Here is a 15897-nt window from a genome sequence, read left to right on the forward strand (position 1 = left end):
GCTGTTTGTGATCTCTCCACTTTTGCTCCCTGCAGAGCTGTCCCACACACCGACTTGCACAGCTTGTTGAGGAAGCAAATCCAAAAAAATTGCTGGTCTTTGGCTTCCCTTACTGTAATGAAAATTAGTCACTGGTTTTCACAGAGCCTGACATCCCTACTTAGCCCTCTCCTGATGGGCAAATCCCTGGCATCCAGCTTTGTCCCCCAGGATCATGCTTGTCTACTGGAAGGCAGTGCAATTTGGGGCTCCTGGCTCTGAGCACAAAACCTAACTGCATCCATTTCCTTGGCAGAGCATGACCAGGAGGAGGGGAAGCAATACCCTGATGGAGTGTGTGCCACCCCTGTCCCACAGCCTGCAGCCACTGGTCCAGTTTCCAGAAGGGAGCCTCTGTCTGGAGATGGTGCCTGGGACTCTTTGGACAGCAGTGAATGGATGGGAATTGGAAGGTATCTGGTCTTTCCCAAAAATGCTTCCTACCAGCCCTTCATGCTTGCAGTATCTGTGTAAAGCTGCCTACGCTGGTTACACATACCCACAGCTCCTCTGCACCAGAAGTGCTGGGGAAGCCCAGCCTGCACTTCTGCAGCTGGTTTACCTGTGAATTACACCCCTGGTTTTTAATGGTAGTCCTTGCTCTGACCACTCGTGTCCATCCTTCCTAAACTCCCTGCAAACCCAAGGTCATCAGCCTGTGGGCAGTCAGTCCTGGTGGCTGCTGCAAAGGGCAAGGTGCCCCTCGCAGGTACAGAAACTGTGAGGGTTTGGATCGCATTAAAAGGTACTGCTCATTAATAACAAACTGAGAGCAAAGACAGCCTTTCCCAGCTACACCTGAATCCCTGCACTTCCCAAAGCCTCTGAACAAACGCTTGGCTTAGCATTCCCCCAGCAGCCTCTGTCCCTTTAACCCTGGCAGGAGAAACTATTTTACCTAAAGGGCCATAGTAACAGCAGAGGAAAAATGAACAAAATGAATGCCTACGACTGTGGAAGCACAGCAAAGCCTTCAGGTGGAATGGAGGTGAATTGCTGTAGGAAGCTGCAGCCATCCCAGGCCACTGGGGATGCTCAGCTGTCTGCTCTCAGTTCAGTAACACACCTGCTTACATTATTAATTACTTCCATTTCTGAACTGGCAGAAGGTGGTTCCTGTTGTCCTGACATTCACTGGAGACTGAGGTGAGGCTCTGCATCTGTCCCTGGGCTGGGCTGGGAAGGGTTTGTCTTTTGGGGTGGATACAGGGAGCTGTTAACTTGCTGTTCCCTGGGACTTTAGCCACCTAAATCCACTGCCCCTCTGCCAGGAAAATGAATGACACATTGTCACCAGGGAGAAAAGAGAGTTTGCACACATGTTCAGACATCAAGAGGTCAGTGTTGCTGCAGAAGTAGGTGGATGGGTACATTTATGTAGTATGTATGTGTTACTGATACTGCCAGGATAGCCTGGGTCTCAGCTGGGTACACAAATGGCTGCAAAGTCTGGGGATTAGACATAAATCATACACAAAGCTGATAAGCACCAAGTTTCATTGTACTGGCAAATCTTTTTGATAATCTTTATATTATAAATGCGGGATAGTTAATGACAGAGTTTCTAAATAAAGAATAGAAGAGAAAAATCTTGTATAAAATTATTTCAAGTAAGTACTGTTCTTAGCTGCTCATACTAAATCATTTGAAGTCTGTAATATCCTCCACCACTGGCCATACCAGTGACCTTATAGATGCTCTACCTGTGAGAGTCTCCTACTAGCCCCACACTCACATAATTCAGGAAAATTGCCCCAAACTGAAATGAAACTGCAGCCCTCAGACATTCCTGTCCTGGGATTTGGGGTTTGCGGCTGGTGGTTCATTAATGACTCCCTGCTGGATTGGTGCAGGGAATTCAGGCAGAGTCAGGCAAGGAGCAAGTTTTAACTGTGGCATTATTGAAAATTTGAAATAATAAGTAAAGAAATAAATGTGGAGGTTTTGTGGTACTGGAAATTTGCCCGAGTTTGTGCCAGTTTCTATGAATTTGTCTTTAAAAAACAATCAAACCCCAATAATTCTGTAAAAAATGCCAAGCAGAATTTTTCTGTAAAGGCACTGCAATTTGTTGCTGTTTTCGTGAAAATTAATATTTTTAGTTTAACATTCTTTTTGCCAACTGCTTTCATTCCAAATGAAAGATTTCAAATCAAACCAAGCGTTAAATTTAAACAAAAGTGAAACTCTAAAAAGTCAAAATCCATTCATGTTTCCCTGACAGTGGCGCGCTGCAGTCCAAACTGAGCAGAAATCTGTTGTGCTGAGCTCTGGCAAGCTCCTTTTGGAGACAATGCATCCCTGAAAAAACCTACAGGCTCATTTAGTTTACAATTAGGAGATTTAATGGGTTGTAGTGGATGTTTAATGGAAGTCAGAGCATCAGAGAAACATGCACTTATAGAGACTTACTTGCTAGATCAAAAATAATGAGTTTCAAGCTAAAATCAGAGGTACAAGAAATGCTTTTCTCGCTCCCCCAAAATTGCCACAGTTTCAAATATTTTCCTGTTTCTGATGTGAAGCAAGTCTGCAACTTCTCATGAGACAGAAAGATAAAAAACCTCAAAACAGAGCAGCTCCCAATTCATGTTCAAGGCCTTTTTCTGCCTTTTCTCAAGGTGACTGATCTAACCACTGCATTACTGGCAATTTTGCATGAGTGAGCACTCATCTGAGTGCTGCCTCTTTTGTTTTCTCCTTGCTCCAGTTGTTGATTGACAGCACTCCAAGTGAAACATTTCAGAACATGTTTCTTCCTTCATATCCAACTAGAAACTACCCCAGGACCCCAGAAAACTTCTTAGTAACAGCTTTTGTACAGCCAGTTTGCACCTTCGAAGGTAGTGACAATGGTTGCAGAGGCAACCCAGAAAACACAAATATTTCTGGTTATTCTTAATGAGCCCAATCATTTTTTTCCACTGTTCTCCCATTCCTCTCTCCTTTGGTTCTGGTCCCAGCAGGCTCAGGGAGGCAGACAGGAGTCCTGCACCTTTGCATCTCATTCTCCACTGCTTCCCCTGAGTTCTGCCTGCAAAATTCTGGTGACTCCATGGCTGTGCCACAGCCGCGGGGTACAAGAGATGCCAGTTGCTTTGGTGCAGAAGAGCAAAGCTTTAAGGCATAGGAGTTGTCCTGGGTTCAGCAGTAGCAGTCATGTTTCTCCTTCTTGGTAGCTGGTGCAGTGCAGTGTTTTGACTTTCGGCCTGGGAACAGAACTGATAGCGATGTTTTGGTTTGGCCAAGGACTTTGTGAGTCTCATGCTCTGCCAGGGAGGAGGGGAAGCCGGGAGGAAGCAGAGACAGGACACCTGACCCAAACTGACCAAAGAGGTATTCCATACCACAGCAGGTCATGCCCAGGATGTAACTGGGAGTTAGCCGGAGGGTCTGGGAGACTGCAGGGTTGGAGGAGGTATCGGTCGGAGCTTGGTCGGGCTTGGGGGGCGAGTTATCGGTCAGCTGGTGCTGAGGTGTTGTATTCTCTTCCCTTGTTATTTCCTTTATCATTATTATCATTGGTGGTAGCAGCAGTGATTTGTGTTATACCTTAGTTACTAAACTGTTCTTATCTCAACCTGTGGGAGTTGCATTCTTTTCGATTCTCCTCTCTGTCCCTCTGGGAGCAGGGGGAGGGCAAGAAAGGGGGGAAGGTGAGCGAACGAATTACCTGACTGGGTTTAAACCACGACAGGAGTGCTGTAGCCTTTTTTTCTGAGCAGCTCACCAGCGCACAGCCCTCAGACTGCCCACTGAATGATGATCTGCCACAAGTGGCATCTTGGGGTAGCCTGGGTAGAACATATTCATAAGGAGATTTGAGGGCCAGGAATCAGAGCCTGGATAATGTCCAGAACTGGAGAAGCAGAGATTCCTTCAATCTGAACAAAGAAATCTTGACACTGTGCCTCTGCTTTCACCTGTGCTCAGATCAGATCCTTAAGTCTTGATGTAAAAATAGTGGGGCAGGAGGTCTCAGATATAAAATATTGCAAAGGAGTTGAAATGAAAAGAATTGTTTCCAGATCCATCACATACTTGAAGCTTGAAAAGTGAAGCCAGTATAATAGGATTTCCAAGAAGGAAGGCAAATAGGTGATGAATACTCCCAGTTACACTACGAAGCAAATAACATCTTGTTATTTGCAGAAGCACCCCCTAGAATTGTTGGGACTAGAGAAAGACAAGATGTTACTATGTAAAAGTAAGTGGTACTTGTAAGTGATAAACTGTGAAGATGTACACTTTGTTGAGCAGAGAGTGCCATTTTAATAATGGAATCTACCATTATTGTACTCAACTGCGTAATGACGATAGACCCTAGGAAGAGTTTGCACATAGGTAGAAGCTGTCTGGAGCCATGTTTTAAGTGGAATTGAGCTTCCAAATTGAATAAAGAATTTAAGCTTTTCTTAGATTTGAAAATTGTGTTGGTCCACAATTTATCTTTCTCTGCCTTTAAGTCACAGCTGCCAAACTCCTCTGCGGTTTCCTATCTGGGATGTATGCAACACTATTGTAGCTTCACACTTACTATCGTGTCCATTTCACAAAGCCCCATTTTTTTCTGATGGACTTACAGAAAAAGAATAAATAACTCTCTTCAATGTCCAATTGGGTTTATGGTTAACAATCATTTGGCAGAGCAGAGTAGGTTATTTTAATGAACACATCATTCTGAAATAAGCCTTCCACCGTCTGTTCAGTTCCATAATTATAAATGCAAACAACATAATTCATAAATGCACTATAAAAGAAAGGGAACGAGAGAACAGCTTAAGATGACTGTTTGTTAGTTATTCCAGACAGTGATGCATCTGCTTACTTTATTCCCGTTCCAGGAGCAGGTAGAAAACAGTCTTTTAATTCTGTGTTTTATGGCAGTCACTAAGCCATAGTAAATGATTCCCTGTAGACGATAGAGATACCATTAAATGCAGTATGGTTTCTGGTTGGTATCATTATTTAACCGTATCTATGATCGATGTGCCGAAGAAAGTTCACACAGAGCACCTTGAATCACAGTGGGCCAGGAATAAACTTGGACATGTTTTCTAGAACAGCAGGAAAGAGCCTGTGCCATTGGAGTGCCTTTCAGGGTCACAGGAGCTAAGGATAAAGATGACGATGCTGTTGTCTCCCTGAAAAGATGTTTTTGACATTTTTGAAAACTGGGAAATCTTTGGAAACAGTCAAAACTGAGAGGGGTATCAACATAAAATCCAAGAAACCCTGGAATTTGATATTATAATCTGTGACATTTTTCAATTTGAAAGAGGAAAATTTAAATCTTAAATACACAAAATGCCAAAATGCAATGAGAGCAAAAGATGTTGTTTTGTTCTCATTTCCTGCTGAAAAAATCCAAACACACAATCCAAATTAAATGTATTTTGATGAAACATTTGATTTTAATTTTCAAAAGGCCAGTACAGAATTGTCCCTCTCACCATTACCAGGTTCATAGACTCCATAAAATTAAAAGCTTTCTCATAAATGCAGTCTCTGAGCTGAATGACTCATGCTTCCAGCCACTAAAATGAACTTCCACATTTGGCCATCAGTAGAAAATCATTATAGCAGGATAAGAATACCCCCTACCTACACAACATGATTACTGTGGCAAAATGGAAGCAGAAATTACAAGCTTGCTCTGTTTTATTGATACATATCAACATTGCAGAACAATGTAAATGAGTTTCATATTCAATGTTACAAAGCTAGCAATAGATCTAATACTTCCAGGATGAATAGCTCCTGATTTTTCTTTGTGGGTTTCTCATTTCTTCCTGTTTCTGAGATGAGCAAGATACTTGCAGGATTTCCTAGCAATAAGGTTTAAGCTTTTGTGTATCATCTTTGTGCTGCATCTGGTTGACCTGCAAGCCAGAGGAGACCAGCGTTTTATCAAAGGTGAGTTTAATAAAGGTAGGTCTTTCACTGCACCTCCACATGACTCCCTGTGATCTGCTTTGTCCAACAGAAGTCAATTCAAAGAGAATCTCTCATCTAAATGTGTGAGAAACCAATGAATATAAAAAGAGTGCATGAACTCAGAAAGCACAGTGAAAACTGCTCGAAGAGAACTCCCCCAAATATCAGATATATTTCCATCTAACTTTGTAGAGATGATACACTTAATGTTTGTCTCTTGTGTGTTCCCAACCAAGCAGGGTGGAGGAAGCTGGATTTCAAACCAGATAAACCCAGGCGTGCAGATGGTGCTGCCGTCAGTATGGCTGGCTGCTGCTCCTGGCTGGGGGCTGTTAGGCTGCACTGCAGACGGATGTCTCCATCCCCTCCTCCTCTGCTGATTTCTCTTCATTGCAAGCTGACAGCCTGCAGATACGGTATGATTATCTGGGTAAAGTGGCTGGGGTAGATGATTTGCTAAATTGCCTACTGGAGCTCTGGTGGGGAAACAGACGACCAGACATGGTCGGTATCTGTCTGTCCCCTTGCAGCCAGGCCCAGGAAAGCAAGTAACGTGGCAAAGAAAGTGACATCCATCCTCTGCAATGAGCCTTACAACAGGGGCAGTCCTTTGCCTTCAGTGTCTTCTGTTCCAGTCTTGGGGAAGGTTCGTAATTTATCTATGTGTAAAACCCACCTAGTCACTGGTCTTGATTTCTCAAGCAGCATCAGCACCAAAGAGAAAATATTCTTAAGTTTTTAAAATGCCATAGCCAAATTTGAAGTCTGTCCTAGTCTTAACTTATTAGTTAATCTTTTAGATAAACAGAAGCAAATACCAGTGGACCATTCCTCCTCTGAGATGATGCAGCCCTTTGGGAAACACATGGGTAAAATCCACAGAAATATCATCAAAAGTTCAGTTTTCCCATTGCAGCTAAATGGTGAAAATTCGGATCTGAGAAAAACATTTGGATTGCTAAATTATTTATACAGATCTGACAGGAATGTAGAATTTAAAGTCCTTTGTAGCCAAATGTAAATACAAATTTGTCTCTATCTCATGACAAGTGTTTATTTTTTTTCCACTCTTGAGCAGTTATGCTGAATATCTTAATTATCTTTAAATCAAATATTGCTGCTCAGACCTTGGGAGCGGGAACTAAGCTCTCATCATTCTTTACTAAATTTCAGCTAGAGGTTTTAAAACCAGCTGTCTCCAGCCCACATAATCCAGCCTTCAGTACATTTTATAAGACTTCTACATGCCTCCTCCTTTTAAAATTAGCAAAGAGTGCTGCAAGTAAGCAAAGCCCTTGAGTGAGAGAAACACGCTGCTGGGGAAAAAAAACTACTTTCTTTGATTCTGACAAGTCACAGGAAACAAAGCATCTAGATACGTTTACTTCTCTCCTTTATTCTTCCATTGTTGCATTGTTCGTGAAGGATGTTTTCCTTAGCTGAAACTTGACTTTTCTCTCACTTTTACAAGCCACCTCTGGCTGCTACTTGCTCTAATGACCTGCAAGATCCAGGACAGGTTCCCAGGCCACCTCAGTCAAACACGGGCCATGTATTCCTGTATAGTATCAGGCAAGTCACTGTAGCTACGTGAGGGATGTCATCCAAAAGCAGAAGTGTGCAGGTAATGCCTGGTGGATACATGACTGCACCCACACACAGGCACTGCTGTTTTAGGTTGATGTACAATAGAAATGTTTTTTGTTTTTATTTTCCTGGCAAAACAAGACCAGAATCCTCTCTAGTTCATTTATTTCTGTGTGTTTACACTAGAAGCATATCTTCTTTAAGGAGGATGTTTAGCTCCTTTGAAAAGTCCAGGCAAATAATAAACTGAAATATGGTTTTGAAATAAAATGTCAAAACACTTCAGCATCTTGTTTCCTTTTCATTTTCTCCTGCTGAACACATTTGCTGAATTTGACCCAATCGGTTTGTTTCCCTCAAACTGCAAGTATTCATTATTATTCTTTTTATTGCCAGGCTCTATTAATGAGTTTGGTTTAAGAAAAATCATAGAAACCCATTAAAGCTACTTTAACTTCAACAGCTAAGTCCCAGCACACTGGTCCTTTGCTCAGAAGACCCCTGTTCAGTGAATGGAGGAAAATCATATTGGTCCCTCTGGTAGAGTGCTAAACACAACCCTTCACTTGGCACAGGAAATAGATTGGACAGAGACTGATTAATGAAGATAACTAATTAGGAGCCTGGCCTCAGTCAGCCAAGGCATTTCACATAGATCCGCAAAGAAACAGAGTCAAATTCAATAAAAAATAGGGCTGAAGGAACATATTTTTATATGTCATTATCTCTGGGTACTGGCTAAAACCTTTTTCATAATGTTATAATGGCTCATTGTATTGAATAACAACCTCTTGAGATGATAATTACATTCTTGATAGACGTAAAAAGTTAAAAACAGGAATATGAGTACATTAATGCTAAGCAAATAGACAAATGCTAAGTGTGTGCTAATAAGAACAGAGATCAGCTAAGTTCTTCAGTGAGCTATTTTAAGAAACTGTTAATGGAAGATTACTGGGCACTCAGGTCAGCTCAAGACTTCAGAGGTGCTTTTCCTATTTGATTGTGGGCAATCCATGGTGTTTCTTTCATTGTGGATAAAATAGAGGTAATAATACTCTGTATGCTTTGTCTTTAGATTTTTAGCCTCTTTGGATCAAGCACTGTGTCATTTCAAACATGAATGTGTCTGGTACAACTAAATCATAGCTTGGTTCAGGGCTATGGTGCACCAGCAGCAGCAATTAATCACATAAAAATAGTTTGTTCCAATTTTAAAATGTCAGAAATGCTTTCCAGGACAGAGCAATCTACATCTGTAGGAAAGGTGGTTTATTTATTGAAGAACTTCTTTCCTCTACTAAATCCTTCGCACCCTCAGAGGCTGGGAATATCCTGCCTCTGGGTCACTGACTGTAACTCCAGCTCTCAGGCTGGAGAAGTAAAAACAGGGAGATGGCTGAGCTTGCTTTGGACCTCCTGTTTCTCATTGCTGTCACAATAATTAGATTCCACTTTTCCTCTAGTTCTTTTAGCACTTCTTACTCAAAAGGCTGAAGCCTCCTGTGCTGTAATGGTCTCGCTGCAGCTCTGCAGTGCTGTGCTTGTGATGCTGGGCTGGTGTCGGGACAGGATGCTCCCTTTGCACAGAGCAGCGCCCACCGCAGCTGCCCTCTCTTCTGCTGACCAGGTAACACTGGTGTCCTCTTTTAGACTTCAGCATCTCACTTTTACCTGACATGATTACAGACAAGTGGAATGAACTAGCCTGGCTAGGCACTGCGCCTGTTTGACCAGACCTACACTGACCTAGTTTATTTTACATTGCATCTGGTGGAGATTGCTCTGAACATTCATTTGATGTTTGTCACTGTTGTCCAGTTATTAACTGTAACATGGATGTTACTATGACATGCCTGAGATGATTATTAGTAACTTTTAAGTAAGAACAGCAAACAATCTCTGAGTGGGGCCTGGAAGAGGTGAGAAATACAGGATGTGATTCAGTGAGCATATTGTGTATAGCTTGTTTATCTTCCTGCCTACCCAGTTTCTAGCTCTTGTCTTATGAAACCAAACCTTCAGTAGCAAGCAGCTGGACAGGCTAAATTTGTCAGTATTAAGCAGTGCTACCATTGGAAAATTTAATACTTTGGGTGAAGGTCACCAGGTCTCCTCTGTGAGCCAGAATCACTGGGATGCGGGTGGCCTGGTGGCTTTTCAGACATGAACCAACAGGGCTCAGCTGAACCTTAAGTGAACCAAATAACCACGTACCTAAAACACACCATCACTGTGGCCAGAGAGGTTTTTTTCTATCAGCCTGACCCGAAGCAGCAACACTTAACTGAGAATGAAGTTTCTGTTTCCTGGAAAGCTGATAAAACTCTCATTGCTGTTGCCCTTTGCTCCCATGGCCCGGTTGCATTTTCCCTTTCATGCTCAAGCAGGTGCTTGTGCCTTCCAGAGCTGTCAAACGTGGCAGTTTTTAAACAGCAAAACTCACATTAAAAATAATCAGCCTCATTATACCATTAGCAGTTGTAATCGTGTCAGAACAATAGCTGCCACGTTCCTCCAGCACATCCCAAATGCATCACGCTCTCCTCTCACTAGAAAGATTAGCAGTTTGTATCTCACCTCTGGCTGGGTGCAAGGATGAGAATCACAAGCTCCCCTATGCAGAAAAACACCCAACTTGGGATGTGTGAGGGATAACGACTCCCAGCTCCCCTCCACCCTGTTCATGGAGACCTGCTGGGGCACTGCCACCCCCAGCTCTGCCCCTGCCAGCTCCTGGTGCTGAGCAGCACTGTGGATCTTTAAACAGAAAGCTGATGTTAGCTAGTGCCCCTCCTGACCCTGCTGGAGGGCTTGAAGACACCCCTCACCTTGAGCACTGAACTTGACTACTGCAAAATAGCAGCATATGGTGCCATAATTTAAAAATAAGCCTGCTTTGCTTTTTGTTTACAGCTGCTGGAGCAAAGTCTGGAGAAGCAGCCTTGGATCTCATGTCAGAGTGAACCAGGATTGAAGAAGGCATCACCAGGAGGGTCCCCAGGAACCTGGGCTAAAAGGTACCTTTTTTCTCATTCTAACAAGTCCAGTGGATGCATCAGAGCTATGACAGAGATTATCAGCTACCCCATGCCACCTCTATGCTGATGGGGCTGTATGACTTGCCATGACCTTATCCAGCCTAATTTTGGCCATCCAAAGGGTGTTTCTACAGTGGTTTCGTCAAGAGACTACTTCATGTGCTAATGCAACCAAGATGATGGAGTCAGTCCAGAGATGTAGACTTCTTCCATGACAGATTTTCAACTTGTTAATGTTGTAAGAGTTAATGTTTTCACGAGAGAAACAAAAACTTGGGCAATTAAGAACAGAAAATAAGCTAACCTTAAAACTGACAAAGGAGCTATTTGTTTCCAGTGAGTTAAATCCATTTGCTAGTTATAAACACCAGGGTAAACAAGTAAGCAAATGAGTGAGGCCATTCAATGCCATGCTGCAGAAGACAGGCACTTTCCCTTTTTTTCACATTAACTCTGTATTTCCATTTCTTTCTCATTAATGTTAACTTTGGCACTACATTATATGCTCTAATTACCTGCAGATTTTGGCCTACAGTTCATTTTTACACCATAATTAATGCAACATTCATAAGAGGCCCAATCTGATAATTAGGAGAGTACCTGGAAGTGCTCACTTATGTTAGAAATACACAGCAGCATGTCAAGAGTGGTTTATAACTACCTGCAGATGGGACAGCTCATAATAGGCTTCTGGTTTTTAAGTAAGGTGTTTCAATTACCGAAGTACAAGCAAGATCAATTAGGAATATTCAAATGAAAGATAATGGATGGCTTTTAATAAATTGAGTACTTGCAATTGGCACAATTAGATCTTTCATCTGCTAGGAAAAAGCCACAAGCCATCCGTCAAACCTGTGGAACGAAATAGTGGCAAAAACACCTGGATTGGTTTCCTTGTGCCCTGGAGATATCACAATTCCCAAATGTATCACAGACCAGCAGCCATCAGACCCAACACTGTCTTTTGCTTGTCAGGCTTCAAATGTGCCACAGTGTCAGAAGTGTAGGTGTCTGGGGAATGGGTGGCTTTTCTGCGGTGACATATCCAGTGAAAAAATGACAATTGCAGTTTATTGAAGTCTTTTGGCAAAAAATTCTTCATCATTTCATGTGCCTACTTTGTGTGTGCAATAACAGAACTTTCTGGTGTCAAAACAAGGCTTTCTATGAAGAATTGCATGTTTTATAACAATTTATAGCATATGCGTGTTGTTAATGTCAGTCACTAGTTTAAGTTCCTTTCTGAATAACAAACTATCACAAACTCCCTCACAGCATCTGGGGCTCACGCATGTTCCCTCCTACTCCACAGCCTGCCAGTAAGTTTTCTGGTCACCGGGGTACATATCATCCTTTCATGCCTTTTGTAGGGCCAGTTCACACATATGCCCATGCAACATCTATGGTTTGGTATCCTAGTATCTTCTGGGTATCGTGAAACTTGTGTTGCGAAACTGTAAATATGTTAAGGCAAATAATGGTAAGATATGAAAATCCTGTTTTCTGTTAATGGAATAAAAGAACCCAGTATTAAGACCAAAACTAATAATAAAGATCCTCATTAGTGCCTTTAACATCTCAACTACTATGTACTTCGGTTTAGGTTGTTCTTAACTTCTAACTTAAAGTTTCTTTGGCTACAGTAGCTGCTGCTTTTTCTCAACTACACATCCTGCTCCCAGGGAAAGACAGGTCAGGTAGTAAACACCAAGTTTCACTGATGTGTTGAATGGGAGTTGCCAATCCTCTTTCCGCCCTCCCCAAGGTTTTTCAATTTGCCTTTCTATGATATGCATAACTAGCACAATCCTGACTGAGACTGCTTCTATCTTACAATCTATTAGGTATGAATTTGTAAAACTTTACATGTCATATTATGAAAAATATTACAATTGGCAAACTTTTGAGCTGTGCTTATAGCTACTGTTATTTTGCAAGCATTTTATTAGGATTAAATGTCACTCCACAGATGGTGACATTGGCAGTGGGTGCTTGATTTGAGTAAAATCTTCATATTCCCCTCCATACAATCTTGGTTTGATAAGTGCATACCATGTTTTTCCTCAATGCAGCAAGAACAGCAGCGGACCCTACATGCGCCACATCATACTCTGTGTTTCTATATATGCCCAACTTGCAAACATTTATTCCTTATATCACTTTCATAGACAGTTTATCCTCATTTTTAGCTTGGTTAAAAACAATACCAAAATAATTCAGTAAGTACATCTTCCTTGGTGGTTGTGTTTTCATTCCCCTGTTGTTCTTCAGGAAAGATGATGCTTCATTTGCTCATCCACCTTCCCTGCCAAGAGCTAATTCACAGCTAGGTTATATCGTCTTCAGGAGTGTGCTGGGGAGGACAGGAGGTGCCTTTGACAGCTCCTTCATTTCAGTATGATTCAGAGGTTGCTGAGTCCTCATTTTCTGTTAGCTATATCCCCAAACATCCTGTGATAATAGCCTGTTATGTGACTTCAGCCTTTCCAATCGCAACAGGAGTAGTTCCTGGACATCTGCTAGCAAGGATCTTGTATGAGTGATGCCAGTTACTGCTCCCTCCAGGCTCAGGGACCCTCTGAACTTCTGTGTGCAAGAAGGACCTAAAAAAAATTTCTTATCTGAGCACCATAAGCAGAACCTCATCTGTTTTGAAGAGGTCCAAAAGAATAATGCCAAGCTCAGTCTGAACATTCGAAAACAGCATGTCCAAGGATGCTTCTCCAAGTGTCAGGAGAGGGAAAAATCTGAAGTGGAAAGAGCATAGCTGCAAACAGTTTCTAATTTGGGGGAGTGTGAAGGGAATCCAAGAAACTAGGGAGCATAATCAAAGCAGATATTTATTCTCTAGTGGCTTTCAGAAACTGAAAAGAGACCTTGGCAATCCCTTTTGAGAACCTTTGATACACAAATGCCTTGTAGATTGGAACATGACACTTCAGAGCTGTATTGATCTATGTATTGACTTTGATCATAGGAGAAGGTAACTACTGCAATCAAAATATCTGGCAATCAGCTGGGAGAAATGCACACAGTAAAGGATGTATGGCTGATAGAGTCATACTCCTTCCCCAGATGACACAATCTAGCTTTCAGTTTCTGGGGGGGGGAAATTTAGCTTCAGGTGAAAGGAGTCATTTATTCCATTTATTCTACTTGATGTAAAGTGAAATGCAGGCAAAAAAAACCCAAATAATTATTTTATGAATAATGAGTCTTCAGATTGACTCAGCCAAGTTTGAGTCCTTTAAGCATATATGAAGCTCTGGAGATTGTTGGAATGGGTCTGTGGAATGTATATTTTTATTGGCATTCAAGTTACATTTCATAGTTAAACCTGCAAATGACAGAGAACAACCACAACAGCACCTGGTACATAAATCTGAATGCTGTCAAGATAGATCAGAAACATACTTGCCATTTGTGCTGTGGCAATAAACATTGTATGTTTTAAATAATCATATAGGTTCAGAATCAAGAGGCTGATTTGCTTCAGATGGGATAGATAAACCCAAAGTCATCAAATCTTGCAGCAAGACCACTCTTCTTAGCACAGCTACAAGCGGTCTCCGCAGCATAAGAAACCAAGCACAGGTGCCTGGGAAGAAGGATGATGTCCCAGCAAGCCTCAGGAGCAAAACTTCCCTTCAATCCACAAATGAAACTTCTATCTGCATGAGAACTGCTATTAGCTTACTTTAGGAATTTCTTTATAGCCTATCGAGCACAAGAAATATCAGTACCTTATTTAAACAAAAAATGTTTCAAATGTAAAACCAAAACCAGACATAAAGTAAGCAAAACCCCATCTGTGTTTTTCCTCAGTTTGTGCTGATTTAGGCCCTTCAGCCTAAGCCAACAAGGTTGTATTGGTCAGGTTTGCTTTACAGGGTGGGACCATGACCATGTCCATGCAGTATTTTCCCTGAGACATCTGCTTATCTGGCTGAGCTCTGCTGTGTCTTTGTAACTAAGGGCATCTCAGAGGCTGTTGCTGCCCGAGGGTTTAAAGAGAAAATGCTGCTCTGTCAGTCAAAGGTATCTAGGAAAACAAGCTGGGAACTTTCAGATAAGGGCTTAAAACTCTGAGAATACCTGCATGTGCTGCCTTGGAGGTCGATTCCTCCAGGCAGAGCTGGTTTTCCTGAGCCAGGCTAACCACAGGGGCAATTTCTTTCCCCTCTCACATAATGAATCTCTCGCTGGTGGCCCCAGCGCTTCAACCTATGGACCTGGTGTCCAGAGCACCACAGTCCTATGCTGTACAGTACTTCAGACGCATCATTGAGACCAACATACTGCAGCTTTTCTAAGCCTTGGCATAAGTTGGTGGATTATCACCCACTCTCTGTGTCTCTTCGTGTTTGTACCTGTATGTGTAAATACTTTATTTGCATATATCAGCTGTTAGCACTACACTACTGCTATTTCATGATTTCTTTTAGTCCTTCTGCAGATACGAGTATCTTTCAGGGCTCACAGAGCTTGCAGGCCCTACCTGTCCATTGCTTTATATATTGCCTTCAGATTTAAAGTGCAGAAGCAAACAAGTAAGTCCAGACTTCTGAAAGTTGTGATACGCCCTTCCTTGGCTTCTCTTGGGCCTTTCTATTTTCTGCTTCAGAGAAGATGACATAGTCTATAAATCTCTGCCTTAGCTTCTGCTTTGGTAAATAAACGTTGCTCAGATTTATGTTTGTTCCCTTCTTGAGGGAAAGCAAAGCAATGATACATGTAACAAATGGAACAGAAAATTGCATTTCACCTAGCAAGTTTCAAATGTGACTTAAGCTTTGGCTCAACTACAACAATCACTGATCCATCCTTTTAGGAAATAACCACAGTTCTGTACCTACTTCATGTTACATTGAGGCAATCTAAGATGACCTTTGCCCAGTGATTTAGCAAAAGATCACATGCATGATTAGCATGATACTTTCTACATGTATAAAACACAATGTTTTGCCCTCTTCTTCTGCAAACTCATCTTTGTTTCTATAAAAATATGAAGGCATATTAGCCCTTACAGGAGAAAAATACTAGGAGGTGTGCTGGATTTGCTGATGTTTGGGTTTTATTATTTTATCAGGCTAAATAATTTTATTATTTAGCTCAGGCTAAACCCCTTGCTTGCACTTCTGACATTACCAATTATTTTTAGAAGTGAAATGATTTATCCTAGAATAGAGATCTCTGATTTGGCCAAAGCATATGGTTTTCACACACTGTGCCTCTAAGCCTTTCACTTGTGCTACCAATCACTTGTAAGCAAAGTCAAATATTTATCTTTGGG

At 41.9% G+C, this 15897-nt stretch overlaps 1 protein-coding gene and 1 long non-coding RNA gene across 3 annotated transcripts in view; one reads left to right on the forward strand and one right to left on the reverse strand.

Annotated features, from left to right (window-relative positions):
• HTR4 (5-hydroxytryptamine receptor 4) overlaps positions 1–15897 on the reverse strand; it is a 133104-nt gene that overhangs the window by 6126 nt on the left and 111081 nt on the right. The window lies entirely within an intron of this gene.
• LOC134156925 (uncharacterized) lies at positions 90–12394 on the forward strand. The gene is made up of 3 exons (XR_009962130.1): positions 90–3171; positions 3740–10583; positions 11975–12394. It is a non-coding gene; the product is annotated as an uncharacterized LOC134156925 (long non-coding RNA).

This window comes from Pezoporus occidentalis, unplaced genomic scaffold, assembly GCF_034315485.1.
Source record: "Pezoporus occidentalis ecotype Australia unplaced genomic scaffold, CSIRO_AGI_Poc_V1 ctg91, whole genome shotgun sequence".
NCBI lineage: Eukaryota > Metazoa > Chordata > Aves > Psittaciformes > Psittacidae > Pezoporus > Pezoporus occidentalis.